Raw genomic sequence first — 16587 nt, forward strand, 5'->3', positions numbered from 1 at the left:
AGTGAAAAGTAAATTTCCTTCTCAACCTGGACCTCCACTCCAGTTCCTATCCCAGAGGGCAGACTGTTTCTCTGAATCCTTCCAGAGATGTGCTCTGCATATATGAGCATATATATATATATATATGTCTGCACATGTGTATTTTTACATGACAGTATATCACCACAGTATGTGTGTTCTGCCCCTTGACACACACACAAGTATGAGAGAAAGAAAGACATATACTTATCTATCTATGATTATTCTAAACTGGCTTATATAGATCTAACTTGTTATTTTTAAAAGCTACCCTTTATTCCATTTTCAGATGCACCATGGTTTATTTAATCCACCCTCTGTGGGTGATAGGTTATTTCCCATCTCTTGCCAGTACAAACAATGGGCATTGAATAACCTGCCTTTTGCTCGTAAACACAAGTATATCTGTAGGCTCAGTTCTTGGAAATGGAACCATTGGGTCAAAGGGCATGGGCATTGGCATTTAAAATTCTGATTCAGTTGTCAAATTGCCTTCCAGGGGTTGTACCAATTTTCTCTCCAACCCACAGTATAAGAGAGTGCATGAGTCCCCACGGCCTGGGGACATTGTCCCACTTTTTGATCTGTGCCATCTCCTAGTCCTTGGCACCCTGAATAGGTGAATGGTCCTCATTATTATCGTTGATGGAAACACTCAGGTGTGGGAGTGGCCCTTGGGCACTGAAGCTCCGTGAACGCTGCTTTGCATGCTCTTTATCATCCCAGTTATTCTTGAGTGAAATTTCTCAGGAACATTAAGGATCAAGAGGGTGAGAAACTCCAGTGCTCCGGGCAGCTCTGGTACAGCTTGTTCGCTGTCGCTGTAACAGAATCAGCTGTCTGAAATACACACCTGTCCTCTTGCTCTTCTCTGTAAAACTTTCTATGGCTCACATTTCTCAAGATTCCTGGACCAGCAGTGCCAGCATCCCTTCGAGCTGGTTGGAAATGTACCTTTCAGGCCCCTCCGCAGACCTACTGAATCAGACACTCAGGCAGGGCTCAGCTCTCGGGGCCTTCAGCCAGCCCTGGGGTAATGCGGCTGTGCCCTCAGGTTTGCAGCCACTGACTTACAGAGCGAAGTGGCACCTCACCACGTGGCTCCAACCCACCTTTCCTGCTGTATTTCCTTCCCCTTCGTACAACTTCGAAACACACCTAGCTACTGACTGCTCAAACCTCCCTCCACTTTCTCACCTCTGTGCTGGGGGCAGAAACCTCTAGGTGTCCCCCACTTTCTTATAGAGCAATAGAAGCTTGCATTTGAAAAGGGCATTTCCCAGCCTCCCTTGCAGCTGTGTTCTGGCAAATGGGATGTGAACGGAAGTGAAGTGCGCAACTTCTGATTTGTGCCCTCAGAAGAAAGGGGCAGGCCTGGCCTTCTGCTTGCCCACTCCCACTGGCTGGAAGGCAGAGGGGATAGTTCTGGACCACGCCAATGGATGAGGGCGGGGCCTCAAGTGTGGTGGAGCCTCAGGAGGGGTGGGTCTGGGTCTCTGATATTATGGGACCATAGGAGCCAGAAGACCACTTAAACCTGGACTGTGATAATAGAAAGAGATACACTTGCATTTTGTTCAGCCCACTGTTACCTGAGTCTGCATGATCACAGCTGACTGTCTTCCCTAACACAATACCTTTGGGTGTGCTCTTCCTCTACCTGCCTGGCAACAGCCTTCTCTTTTCTTTGAAGGACAGAATCAAGTGCACCTCCTTTCTCTGATCCAGGAGAGGCGATTTCTCCCCACCAGGCTCATTTCACTTCAGAATCCCTGTTTCCGGCCAGCGTGGAGTCACGCCATTTCCCCACGAGAGCAGGAGCTCCTTACGGAATATTCCACAGTCTGCTTCGGTGTCTGATGCAAAGTGGATACCAGCAGACATTTTCCAGTAGCATTTCTAAGCCAGCTTCTGCGTTTTTCTGTGCTTCCTGCTAAATTGTGCTTTGATGAATACCTTGGATGAGAACTGAGAAATTCGTTGTCTGGAATGGTGACTATGTAACTGAGCAGGACCCTATGGGCCTTCCTGGGACAGACCCCTCCCCTGTATCCTCTGCTGTAGCTCCTCTGAAGTACCCAGATCATAGTATCTCATGCATATTTCCTGAGTTTCTTGGATGCTAAAAACCACCACCCAATGGAAGAAATTAACTACTTGATGATCATGAGCAAGTGGCCCCCAGACCTTCTGGCACCTAAAGATTGATCACTATCAGTCAATCAGGTTATGCACAGCTGATCACAGACTCTGGGATGCCCCTGCCTCAGCTGTCCTTTAAAAAGGCTCAGCTGAAATCCCTTAGGGAAGTGGGGGTTTGGGGGAGCATAAGCCACCTGTATTTCTTGCTCAGCCCAGCAATAAACCTTTCTCTGCTCCAAACTCTGATGTGTCTGTCTGGCCGATCTTCCATTTGCTAACAATGAGAAACTCTTTTCCTCTTTCCAGAGCAGCTGTGGACCGAGTGGACTGAGCCTGCCACTAAGGAGGGCTTTGGGGCTGACCTAGGAAGTAAGGGGTACAAAGGTAAGAAGTCAGGAGGGAAGAATTTGTTGTGTGTCTGCACAGCCCACAAAGCCCCCACCTCCCTGTGCTTAGACTGAATGGGGTGGAGAGGCCTCCAGGTTGAGACTTGTGAAAACCGTAACACAGCGAGACCTTTATCAAAAGGCCACTCAGTCATTGCAGACTCATGTCTCCTGCTCTGGGAGCCACTGGGTTTCTCAAAACAATGTTTTTCCAGGAGACTAAGCGCTCCCAGAACACTCTGACCTTTACTCGGACTCAACTAGAAGTCTAAAGTAATATATTGTCAACCAGATTGGTGATATCTCCCCACCCCGCATACCTTCTCCCTCTCCCTCTGTCCCTTCCTCCCCTTCTCCTTCCCTTTCCTTTCTCATCCCCCTCCTCTCTCTCTCTCCTCCACCGAGGGCTAACAAATTGTTACTGTCCCATTGGTTCATCAAATATTTATTCAGTATCACCTTTAGCCCAGGCCGTGTACAAGGCACGTGTAATACAACAATGAAAAAGATGCTCTGCATCTATCAAAATTCATCATATTGTACATCTGAAATATGTGTAGTGTACTGTACAGGAATCATACCACAATAAAGGTGTTAAAAAAGACAAAATGAGAAGAACAGTGATACTAGGGCCAAGATTTCATACCCTTGATTAATAAGCCTTAAAAATGACAATAAAAGCTTCTGACAGTAAGCACCAAAAAGGAAAAAAAGAAAAAAAAAACATGCTCTCTCTGTCCTTGCTCAGTGTGGACCAATGATCACAAAAGTGCAGGAGTTTCCAAAGTGTGGTCCTGGGACTCCTGGGGGTGGTCCCTGGGTTCCTTTTAGGGGAGCTGTATTATTTTCATAAGAATACTAAGACATTCTTTGCCTCTTTCATTCCCAATTTTTCATGTGTACCGTGGAATTTTCCAGAGGCTGCATGATGTGTGACATCACATCATATTAATGTAAAAGCAGATATGAGAATCCTGTTGTCTATGAGGCCAGACATTAAAGACATTTGTACATTTTCAAAACATTATCACCCTTCTCACTAGTTTTTGAAAACATTGTTCCTAAACATGCTTTGTTTCTTTTAATGAATAATGGGTTTATTATTGTTCTAAAATAAACACTTTTAAAATATCTCCATTTTAATTTTGAATATAGTAAATACCAATTGACATAGCCCACATGAACAAAATCTCTTTGAGGTCCTCAATTCTTTTTCAAACTTCTTATTTTGAGACCATTTGTAGGTTCACACATTTTAAGAAACAATACAGAGAGATCCGTGTACCTTTCACTCAGCTTTCCCCAGTGGTAGTATTTTGCGTAACTTTAGTACAACATCACAACAAGGAAATTGGCAGTGGTACAATCCACCCATCTTATCCAGATTTCACCAGTTTTACATGGATTTGTGTGTGTGGGTGTTTAATTCTATGCAACTGTATGACATGTAGCTTTGCGTAGCCACCACCACAGTCAAGGTACAGAACATGTGCTTCCCTTTTGTAGCCCCAGCCACCTCCTTCCCTCTCCTCTCCCTAACCCTGGTTCTCCCTCTCTATAATTTTGTCATTTCAAGAATATTGTATAAATGGAATAATACATTATGTAGCTTTTTGCAGGTGGCTTTCCCACTCAGCATAATTCCCTTGAGATCCATCCAAGTTGTTGCCTGTATCAATGGCGTTTCCCTGCTGTGGCTGAGTAGTATCCCAGGTAAGATGGAAGGGCATTCAGATTGTTTCTGCCTTCTGCTATTATGAATAAAGTTGCTATGAACATTCATGTACAGGTTCTTGTGTGATCATCCATTTCCACTTCTCTGGAATAAATGCCCCAAAGTACAGTTGCTGGGTAGTATGGTAAGCACATGCTCGATTTTGTAAGGAGTCACCACATCATTTCCTGAGTGGCTGTACCGTTTTATATTCCTACCAGAATGTAGTCTAATCTCTCTGCATCTTCACTAGCACTTGGTGTTGTCACTATTTTTTATTTGAGCCATTCTGATAGTTGTGTAGTGCTTGCTATCTCACTGTGATTTTAATTTGCATTTCCTGACGGTAATGATGTTGAAAATATTTGCATGTGCTTATTTGCCAAATGTTTCTCTGTCTCAGTGCAATATCTGTTCAAGTCTTTTGCCCATTTTTGAACTCATGAATTTTGAGAGTTCTTTTTTTTTTTTCTTTTTTTTTTTTTTTATCGAGAGTTCTTTATGCATTCTAGATGTCAGGCTTTTGTCAGATAGGTGGTCTGCATATGTTTTCTCCCAGTGTTTTTGTCCTCTTCACAGGCTCTTAGAGCAAAAGATTTTCAGTTTGAATGATCCAGTTCATCTTTTTTTCCCTTTACAGATCATGCTTTTGGTGTTCAGTCTAAGAACTCTTCACCCAGCCCTGGGTCCCAAAGATTTTCCTCTATTTTTTTTCTCTAAAAGTCTTGTGGTGTTACATTTTTACATCTAATCTTTAATCCATTTTGAGTTATTTTTGCACTAGTTGTGAGGTTTAGGTCAAGGTTTGTTTGCTTGTGAATATCAATAATTTCTAAGAGATCCTGGGACTAAAGATTGGAACATTACAGTAAGGTGTATGAGGTTCTTTAAGACAGGTATGTGCAAAGCGCTGTGGGAAGGTCAACTTTGATCAAGGCAGCTCTGGAAGACTTCCCAGAGGAGCTGACATTGGAGTTCTGCTTTGGGGGATGGATAGGATTTTTACCAAGCAGAGGAGAAATCTTGTTGCTTTTCTCCTATAGCCAGATATTCTCAGTGATGAGGTTAATTTTGAAAGAGGGAGGTGTGGAAATAAAGGGGACCTAAGGAATCAGGCAGACTTTAATTGAAATCCTTCTTAGCTAGCAAAGTCACCCTCCCTAAGCTTCTGTTTTCTTACCTGTAAAGGTGGGGAAATAATTCTTTCTTTTCAAAGAAACTGTGAGGATAAATGAGATGTGTGTAAGCTTTCCAGCTTGGTACCTGACACATGGTTACCACCCAGTGAATTACCTCCTCTCCCCCTTTCATGATTCCCTTTACCTTTCCTCCGTGTGCTGGAGTGAGATCCTTCCTTCGATGTTTTGCCTGTACTTGGTTTTATTCTCCCCCATCAGGATAGTACTCTAGATGAGTGGCTCTTTAACCATGTATCAACCATCACAAGGCTGATACTCAATATTTAGTCATGTAGGACCTCTTAAAAACAGATAGCAGAACTTCTGATTAGTAGGTCTGGGGTAGGACCCGAGAATTTGCATTTCTAACAAGTCTCAGGTGCTGCTGATGCTGCTGGTCTCGGGACCACAGTTCGAGAACCACTGTTATAGGTATTCCCAGTCATTGCCTCTATAAACTGTGTAGAAGGAATCAAAACATCCACGTTCTGTGTGCAAATGGATTTTCAAGGAAATCCCCTGTTGTGTTTGTTTTCAAAATTCACAGAAAACTCAATGGGGAGACTTCTGGTTTTAAGATGGCTGAGTTTTGCTTTGTTTTTAATTTTGGCAACAAAACAAACAAACAAAAAAACACATACATACCATTAGATTCAGTATCTTCACCATTCTTAAGTGTACAGTTTGGTATTGTTAAGCATATTCAAGGGTACCTGAGTTTTGTTTCTATCCTGTTCTCTTCTCCTTAAAACCTTTCCAGACAGCAAGGACAACATGCAAACAGCCTCTCTATCTTTGATGACACCAGGAGACATCTCCAACCCTGAAGCACAATAAATGAAGACAGGAACTGGTTTGGGGAGTGACAAACGATTTGGCAAAATGGTGGCGGGGCCACCATCCTGCTTAAGGAGGGGCGTATTTCGAGGAAGAGCCCATCATCCTGGAATCCTGGGAGGCCAGGAGTTGGCAGAACCAGGTAGTGAGGGAGGTGGAGGTGAAGGAGGAGGACTGACCTAAAGTCTCTGTTGCGGGGCCTTTTGACCCCTTGCAGTCAGGCACTTCGTTCAGAGGATACTGGGGATCTAATCTCTAAAGTATTTGAACCTGAGAGGTTCCAGATTTAGTGGCCACAGTCCAGCAGAGGGAAAAGACAGAGGCCTGGTGGGGGCTGAACTAGACTTAGGGGTTGACTAAAAAGCTGCACCCTGAATGCTGACACCCCCAGTCCGTTCCCAGCCACGTTCCAGAATATTTACATCTAGGCTCATTAAAGCATCTCCCTACCCCAAGCAGTAGATTGGAGCTTCCTTTATAGAGAAACCCAACTGCCCCAGACAAGAGACCAGGTATTGTGACATTTACAGGCTTCCGGGGGAAAATCTGTCTGGGCACTTAGTTGCCTGACAGTGAAGCACATCACTTGTCAAGCCCTCTCCAAGCTTGTGAAGCTTTCGGTCAGCTTTCACTTGCTTCACTTTGAAATAAAGATCATTAGTCACTTGAGGTATGTTTCCAGTCTGAACAAGAGAGCCCCGAGTCAATACTGCTGCAGTGGCAGTGCTTTGCCATGATGGCCACTTTGGACTTCTCTTGGCCTGTTTGGGCATCTGTGAATGAAAGATTGACTTGTGTAAAGGATTCTTAACCAGGGGTCCCTGGACAGCAGGTGCCAGTTTCTGCGTGTGTGTGTATAGGCTCAGGTCTAGGGTAGAACCCATCAGATTTTTGGGGGGTCTAAGATACACTAAGAAGTGATGAACTGCTTATTGGTTGGATTTCTAAGCTCTCTCCCTGGGTTTGTTTCCCCATATATTTTGCCCTCTCACACCTCCAGAACTCTGCATACACAGGTACTTTTTTTCGAACACTTTTCCTTTATAGTGGAGTTAATTCCTGCTCTTCCTTCCAGCCTCATCTGAAATATCAGGTTTTCCCGGAAGTCTCTCCTGATCCCCAACCTCCCTTCGGGGTTGGATGATCACTTGGTGCTTCCCCAGACCTCTGTGCACTGCCTTCATCTCTTTTAGAGGGATATGTCTGCTGCCTCTGGATGCAAAAGCCCTTCTTCTCCCAACAGCTTGGCTGGAGAGCTGAGTAATAATATCCTGGCAGCACCCGCTTGCCCAGTCCCAGGATAAAATACTTGTTAATTGGGCTGAGAGCTGAACTGGATAGGTGCTCAGGAGTAAATCAGCTCAGACCTTTGAGTTACTCTTCAAAGCTCAGCAGAAGGCAGAGTGAGCTGGCTGGAGAAAGAAACAGGGAAAGATAGGGCAATTATTAAAACGCTTTTTGTCTCTGTCCTCAGGTTACCTAATCAGGCTGGGCTTACTGAGGCTCTTCTGAATACTGTGAACTTAAATTTAAACTTGGTGAAGGGAAGTCAAGGTCAAGGTATTACCTCCGCCCTCTAATTCAGCACCAGATGCTAGCAGCTGTCAGGAGAAAGGCATGAAGTGTCCAGCCCTAACCTACATGATATGTGGAATAGATACTTTTGGGGGGTGGGGGCAGCCTGCATCTGAACCCTTTTGCTATATATTTGGAGAATTTCTCACATTATGAGTCTTCATGGAAGGCAGAGACCACTTTCATTTCTGTTACAGGGTTTTCCATCTCAAACATTTCTTTTTCATTCTTTCTTAGAATTTCCCTCTCTCTGCTTTCCTTGCCCATCTGTTCTTGCATGTTGCCGACTTTTTCCATTAGAGCCTTTAGCATATTAATCAATGTCATTTTATGTTTCCAGTCTGGTCGTGCCAACACCTCTGTTCTATCTGAGTCTGATTCTGATGTTTTCTCTGTCTCATCAAACTGTGTTTTTGCCTTTTAGTATGCCTTTTTACTTTGTTGTTAGGACAGAGTGACAACTCTTCTTAGTCCCTTACATGCTGGATTGGAAACTGGAAGTCAATGGGTTTTTTTAGATTTTTTTAATTGTATAAAATATACATAACATGAAATTGATCATTTAACCATCCTTAAGTGTCCAATTCAGAGGCATTACGTACCTTCACATTGTGGTGCAACCATCACCATCATCCATCTGCAGAACTTTCTTATCATCCCAAACTGAAACTCTGTTTTTATGAAACAATAACTCCCCATCATGTAGGTGCTAACTTTTATGTTACTGTTGATGCTGCTCTTATTATTTCATAGTGAACAATTTCAGTTGTTCTACTAGGATGTTAGGCATCATTTTTTAGGAACGTGTTTGGGCTGGAGCATCATAGCATTTTTAAGAAGGGAGCCTATGGGATCAATGTGTGTGTTTTAGGAAGGAAGAGTCAGTAATTGGGAAAAACTGAGTGCTGAGTGTGATGTTTGTTTTCCTTCAAGTCAGAGCTGAGCAAGTTGCCCTGAAAGTCTGTCCTAAATGGAAACATTGATCAGTGTAACTGTCCTGGGTTCTCACTGACTTCATTTCACCAGTGTTGTTTTATTGTTTCATCTGCCCAGGAATGGAACTTTGAAACTCCCAGAGAGAAAAATGGGAAGATTCCATGTTCTAATCTCATTTCTAAACGTAATTGGTGCCTGAATTACTGAGCACTCTGCTTCCAAAGGCCATGTTAACAGAGCCATTTATCCTCTTCTTCATCCAGGTGGGCCAGTGTGCCCTGTGATGCATGTCTATTGCTCCAGCAATGGAGACGTAGTGCAGTTGGTACAACCTTTCTGGAGGGCAGTTCAGCAGTATGTATCAAAAATTTTAATTTGTAGAAACTTCAAGCCAGCCATTTTCAAGGATTTAATTTATCTCAAAGAAGTAACTGGACAAATGGGTAAGGATGTTTGTACAAAGATGTTCAATGCAGCTTTGTTTATAACTGTGAGAAGTTGGAAACATTCTAAATGTCCAACAATAAAGGACAGTTTACATCAATGATGGCATCCACAATGTCATATTCACCATGTAACTGTTGCCAAAGATGAGGTAGAGGTGTGTGTGTGTGTTGGGGGGAGCCTCCACAGTTTTAAAGCATATCCTTCAGATACTCTCTGGTGAATGTTTCCCCAGTAGAATGACTGTTGATTTATAATACCCAAACTTGATAATGTTTACATATATCTTAATAGCAATTATTTTTGTTGGCAAATGTTTATATTGGAAAGCATTTATACTTACATCCCTAAAACTCAGTAGAACATTTCAAACCAAATTACCTGGAAGAAAAAAAAAGTTTCCCATTTTATATTTTATCCCAAAAGAATTGATAAATCAGAGTTGCATGTAGACGTGTTGAGAACCAAGTGACCCAGACCTTCTGGGACCAAGTGCTTCTGGTTGATGAGTGCAGTAGAAGTCGCTGGGTGAGACTCCCAGGAAGGCTTTTATAGAGGAACAGACCCCATTTTCTTGACTCCTTTGGCCTTTTTGCCCCTTCTCCATTCTTCCTGCCTGGAACATTGCTGTATTGCCTAGAAATTCAGCACACATCAAGCAACGCTGAGGCTACAAAGCCTGAAGATGAAAGTCTTTGTAGTCTGACAAAGAAGGGGCATGCCCAGGGCTTCTTGTTACATGAGACATGTAAGCCTTTTAGTTGTTCGTGCCTCTTTTCTCATATCTTCTACCATATGCTTCCTGATACAGTTGTTTTCATGTTCCCTCTTTCTCTTTCTAAAAGCAAATGAAATAAAAATTATGTACTAATAAACATACCCGGATGGATCTAATAGTAGAAGATACAATTTTAAAAAATCAACTGAGGGATAACAAAGAGTTTTTGCACCTTGGCTGTTGGTAGCTGAGAGAGAGGCTGTGTTACCAGACCCTAAGCAAATGTTTAACACCCAATTTAATTGTGCATGATCTAGAAGTGATGCTAAGCATCTTACATCCTAACATGATAGTTTAAAATATATATGTATATATACATTTTACTGAATTTTAGTAAAATTTCAGGAAATTAGTTGAGGGTTTTGAGTTTATGTGTATATAATTTTTCTTATTTAATAGGAATAGGTTTCCTTTTGGCATTTTCATTAAGAATGTATGTTTTTTAGGACCTGATTACTGATATTAAGTGGGATATGCCAGGACTAGGAGGGAACCCTGCTGCCCCAAAGCCATATCCTCTAGTGGGCTCTCTGGTCCCCAGTTCCAGTTTCACCCTTTCCCTCCCCTAGGGCCTAGGATCTGCCTACCTTCAGACCCTTGCAGGGGCTCCAGACCTGACCACATCTGGCACAGCCCTGGACCCCTTGCTCCTACAGCTGAGCTGGGCCTTCCCCCTTCTAGGATCTCCCCAATCTGGGGAGAGTAGCTACTTCCCAGATTCCCAGCCAGAGCCCCACAATGCCTCACCTGTTCTGAGTCCTTCCTTCTGACGGTTGATCCCCCTCAGCAACCAGAATTGGGGGTGGGAGCAAATAAGCAAGAAATGTACAACTACAGTGAAAGTTAAAAAAAAACAACTAAGTTAAAAAGCAGGTTATATAGGTGCATGAAAACATGCTCAATATCACTAATTATCAGAGAAATGCAAATCAAAACTATAATGAGGTATCACCTCACACCTGCTCAGAATGACCATCATTAAAAATTCCACAAATGATAAATGCTGGAGAGGGTGTGGAGAAAAGGGAACTCTCCCAGACTGTTGGTGGGAATGTAATTTGGGGCAGCCACTATGGAAAACAGTATGAAGATTTCATAAAAAACTAAAAATAGATTTACTGTATGGTCCAGCAATCCCACTCCTGGGTATATATCTGGAGAAAACTCTAACTCAAAAATATGCATGCATCCCAATGTTCATAGCAGCACTATTTACAATGGCCAAGACATGGCAGCAACCTAAATGTTCATCTACAGATGACTGGATAAAGAAGATGTGGTGTATATATGTATATATATATACATATGTGTGTATACACACAGACACACACACACACATATACACACAATGGAATACTACTCAGCCATGAAAAAGAATGAAATAATCCCATTTGCAGTAACATGGATGGACCTAGAGATTATCATACTAAGTGAAGTAAATCAGAAAGAGAAAGACAAATATCATATGATATCACTTACACATGGAATCTAAAGAAATGACACAAATGACCTTGTTTACAAAACAGAAACAGACTCACAGACATAAGAAACAAATTTATAGTTACCAAAAGGGAAAGAGGGTAGAGGGATAAATTAGGAGTTTAGGATTAGCAGATACAAACTACTATTTATCAAATAGATAAACAGCAAGGTCCTAATTTATAGCAGAGAGAACTACATTCAATATCTTGTAATAATTTAGAATGAAAAAGAATATATATATGTGTGTGTGTGGGTGTAACTGAATCACTATGCTGTGCACCAGAAACTAACACACCCTTTTCCTTTAGAAGCCTGATTCTATTTAACTTTTACATTTACGTCTGTGATCCACCCCACATTAATTTTTATGTATGGTGTGAGGTAGAGATTAATTTTTTCCCCATACATACTATTTTCTGTGTGGATATCTAATTTCTCCAGCACCACTGGATTGCAGCGGCACCCTTGTTGTAAATCAAAAGGACATACATGTTTGGGTCCATTTCTGGACTCCCAGTTCTGTTCCATTTGTCTCTTTGTCTGTCCTTGTGTCAGTACCACCCTGGCATAATTACTATAGCTTGGTATTAAGCATTGACACCTCACAGCATATGTTCTTCTTCAAGATCGTCTAAGCTGCTCTAGGTCCTTTGTATTTCCATACACGTTTTAGAATTGGCTTGGTAATTTCTACACATAAACTTCATAGGAATTTGACTGTGATTGTGTTAAGTCTATAGGTACATGTAAGGAGGATTGACTTCACAATATTGAGTCTTCCAATCTATTTATTTAGATTTTCTTGATAGCTTTGTTGAACATCTGATTTTATTTAATCAATCCTGGAGTTACCTGATCTTTTTGTTAATATATAACAAGATTATATAAATGTATTATATATATATAATATATATATAATATATATATAATGGCCTATGCCATTTTTTTTTCCTGATTATTTGCAGCTAAAAGCACCTGAACTACTGTAACAAATTTGCCCTGTAGTGTGATGGATTAAGTGGAAAGCTTGAATCTATGCTATTCCCTGTGTGACCATGGTAAGTTGCTTAACCTCTCTGGGCCTATTTCTTTATCTATGGAAACCTCATAGGGTTGGAAAGTTCTTCTCCTTTTTACAAACTAGTGAACATGGATTCTTTTTTTGGTCTCAGTTGAAGTATTATTTTCTTGGGGAAGTCTTCTCTGATTCTTCCAGTAAAACCTAGATATTCTTTTTTTATACCTGCCTTTCGAAGCAATCAGTACACCGTAATGTCATTGTTTGCATGTTTGTCTCCATCAGTCCTGTACTAATCAGGGAACAGAGGGTGAACTTAGAGTGTTTAATTAAGAGAGTTTAATGAAGAGACAATTATAGAGGATAGACAGGATTAGGGAAATCCATAAGGTGGGATGAGACACCCCAGGAACTGGCCACGGAGGCAAGCCAGTACCCGTCTTGGGTCTGAAGGATGGAGATGAAGGAAGTGTTACTGGAACACAGTGAGACCGATCGCTGTGGAGGAGAGGCTGTCCAGCAGATGCTATATGCTGTAGGGGAACATGGCCACCAGGAGAACCATGCTCAGGTGAAGGCGAGAATACCCCACCCCCTCTCCCACCCTCTGATTTCCTTCAGCTCCCATTTGGAACAACCCAACCAGAAGACAGAAGGCAAAGGGGACCAGGTGGTACGGTCTGTAGCAGCCAGCCTCCTGGGGCACAAAGTCCAGCAGCAAGAGGCAGAACACGGATATAGAAGAATTAGGTAATGGTCAGGATACTCACCTTCAGCATAAGCTTCTTGAGAATGGACACCAAGTCTCTGAAAAAAAGTTACCATAGGTTTTTATACACCTGTTACAAAAATCCAAACATCATAGAAAATAAAAGACCCTCTATGATCCCCAGAAATAACCAGAGCTAACTATTTGTTACATAATATTGCAGATTTTATGGACATACACGTTGAATATGTGGGTCTGTGGAAGATCGTCTTTCCAAAAATGACCACAGCAATGTTTCTGGTCTCACATGGACTTTCTGATATTGCCAGTCCCCATGAGGTAAATCGATTTCTGCTGACTTTGAACCTGGGGAGGGCGTTGTGATTGCCTTGACAGATGGAATGTGGCAGAACTGGTGCTGTATGACTTCCAAGGTCAGGTCATAAAAGGCAAAATGGATTCACCTAGAAATCTCTTTTGAGGGGATGCTTACCGTGGGAACCCAGCCACCAGGTTGTGAGGAAGCCCAGGACATGTGAAGAGGCCATGGGCACGTGTTCTGGCTGATGGCCAGCTGAGGTCCCAGGGGACGGTCAGCGTGACTTGCCGGATAAGGGAAAGAATAAGCCTCCAGGTGATTCCAGCTTCCGGGGTTGGAGCCACCTCAGCCGTCACCATGTGGAGCCAAGGTACTTACCCTCACTGAGCCCTCCCCAGATCGAAGATTCGTGGGCAAAAGAAATGTTGATTTTCAGCCACTGGGATTTTGAGTAATTTTTATATGCACCTAAGAACTAGAACAGAAGCAATGTAGGGGGTTACGATCTCAGACTGTGGAAGCAGACTTCTTGGTTTCAGTGTGATCTCTCACTTACTCCCTGTGTAATATTTGGCAAGGTGCTCAAATTTGATTCCTCAATTTCTTCCTCTGTAAAATGGGAATAAGGACACAAAAAAATCTCACCAGGTGGGCTTGGTGGGGATAAGTGACTAAGACAATTAGCTTAGTTCTCAGCATGTACCTAATTATTATCATTATTGATCATGGATTCCCTCAAAGACCACCAGGAAACTTGGTGATCAAATAAAGCTGAGTTTATTATTTCATTTTTTAAATGGAGGTACTGGGAACTGAACCCAGGACCTTGTGCATGTTAAGCATATGCTCTCCCACTGAGCTATGCTCATCCCCTGAAACTAAGTATATTAAAACTTACCACACAAAGGGAGAAAAACACTTGGATAAAGTCTTAGTGGTATCTCTAAGAGAAGGCATTAGGGAGGGATACTTACAGTTTTAAAGGCTGCACTGAGTGGTTTTAAGGTGGGTCATATAAGGCAGGTAACTGGTTGGGATTGGGCAGATTTTGTAAGAGCTTTGGATTGGTGAATGCAGAGGGGCAAAGGCCTTGAAGTGAGTCTAAATGAGCATGTTTTAATAAGTAAGGTGTTTCATTTTTATCGGGTCTTACCTTCAAAGAACAGGTAGTTCCTGGAGCAAGCCCCTAAGCTATTGCTTGGTCCCAGTGTTATTTAACACGGGGACAGAAAAGTGTGTCATTGTCAGGTCTCATTATTATAATTTTTTGTGGAATAGGGCTCATAGTCTATGCTAGCTATTTTATTGAAACTCCCCTTTTCATTGAACAGCATATCTTAGATATCATTCCTTACCAGAACATGTCAATTAAGTTCATTCTTTTTAACATCGGCTTGATATTCATTTGTATAGCTGCATCATGACTTGTTTGCCGTTTCACATATCAACAGGTGCCTAGTGTGTCTAAGTAGTGGGGTGGGGGGCCCAGACCCTTAGGACAGTGCCTGGCACAGAGCAGGCACTCAGAAAGAGTTTGTAATTGAAAAGAGAGTGAACATGAAATCTATGAAATGCCATACACATGTACAGTAAGGATGGATGGTTGGACTCCCCCCATTACTGCATCCTAGCCCACCCTACTTTTGTCACCTGTGTTAGGGATCATCTTAGGATGCATGTGGCATGGAAGAGATCGATCCGGGGTCCTTATGTGCTCACGGTAAGAGTTTGCTGAGAGGCATGGAAAACAGTGAGCGTGAGGAGCAGTTGGGTGACCAGCGAGGCAGGCTGGATGGAGATCGCAGCTGAGACTCAGAGGGGCTCAGGTGCCCAGGAGAGTGGTGGTGGCGTTGGGTCAGTGCCAGAGGGAACAGACTTTCAGTGGCTCTGGACGTCAGCAACTTATGCCATCAGGCCCCCACTGACCGACCAGGCAGAGCGAGGGGCACCTCAAGAAACCAGCAAGGACTCAAAGGGGCAGTAGGAGGGCCTTCTCTTCCCTTTGCCATGAGGGCATTTCCCCTACATCCAGATGTCATCTGCAAGAGAAGGAAGCCAAGGAGGAAACGTTTGAAGAAAAACAGGCAGCCCCGTAGACACATTTATGAAAATGCAGCTGATACAAGATGAAGATAGAAGTTTTTCAACCAGAGGTGGTACCACACCGACAGGGGACATTTGGAAATGGGTGGGACTTTTCCCCCCTCTTTTTTTTCCTGAAAATTTTCAAACAGAAAAGTTAACAAGAGTAATTGAACAAAATACACATATATCCATCCCCTAGATCTGGCAGTTGTTATGGAGTTTGGGGATTTTTTTATTTTTGGCCATAATTGTTTTATCTATTGTTTTTCTGAAGTAGTTTAAAGTAAATTACAAACATTCTGACATTTCACCCCAAATGCATCTCTGAAAAATTAAGAACATTTTTCTGCATCATGCGAGGGTGTTCTTGGTCGACAGTGGGGAAAGCTTCTGGCAATTATGTGGGCGAAGGGCAGTGTGGGGTTCACTTCAGCCCAGGGAAGAATTGTCTGGCCCAGAGCTCTGCCCATATCATCTTGGAGAGCCTGCTCCATAGAAAGACACGTGTGTGTGGGAGTGTATGTGGCAGCGGGGGATGCTAGCCTAAATTTACTCATTTTATATATATGTCTTTATTATAAAGTCCCCCATAAACTGATAAAATGTGGGCACACACACACACACACAAGTTACAAAGAAACAGTAGGAAAAAAAGCACCAAACTCAACCTCCAAGATCAACCCCTGTGAACACTCTGGCTTATTTCCTTCTAGTCTCCATCTTTTTAGATAGTTGAGATCATACTCTGCATATATGTATACAGTTTCCTACCTTAGAAAGCTGTACTTTGAGTTGGTTATTTAAATCTCCTGACCCCTGTCCACTAGCCACAACCTTGAAAGGTGGGGAACTGAAGAGCAAGAAGAGATCTGTTTCTGGAATGAAAAATAGGCCACATTTTTTTAAAAAAATGGGCCTAATAGGTGATTCATTAATTTCTTCACCCTACCTACTCGTGACTTCAGT

At 42.5% G+C, this 16587-nt stretch overlaps 1 long non-coding RNA gene across 3 annotated transcripts in view; it reads left to right on the forward strand.

The window, feature by feature from the left end:
* Positions 1-1980: 1980 nt before the first annotated feature.
* LOC116657973 overlaps positions 1981-16587 on the forward strand; it is a 48359-nt gene continuing 33752 nt past the window's right edge. Inside the window, exons 1-4 of one of the 3 annotated variants that reach the window (XR_004313177.1) lie at positions 1981-2544; positions 4156-4259; positions 12456-12548; positions 13441-13556. This is a non-coding gene — a long non-coding RNA (uncharacterized LOC116657973). Of the gene's footprint in view, positions 2545-4155; positions 4260-12455; positions 12549-13440; positions 13967-16587 lie in introns of those variants that run through there. The other 2 variants (XR_004313175.1, XR_004313176.1) reach the window with 2 other exon arrangements.

Source organism: Camelus ferus, chromosome 19, assembly GCF_009834535.1.
Source record: "Camelus ferus isolate YT-003-E chromosome 19, BCGSAC_Cfer_1.0, whole genome shotgun sequence".
NCBI classification, from domain to species: Eukaryota; Metazoa; Chordata; class Mammalia; order Artiodactyla; family Camelidae; genus Camelus; species Camelus ferus.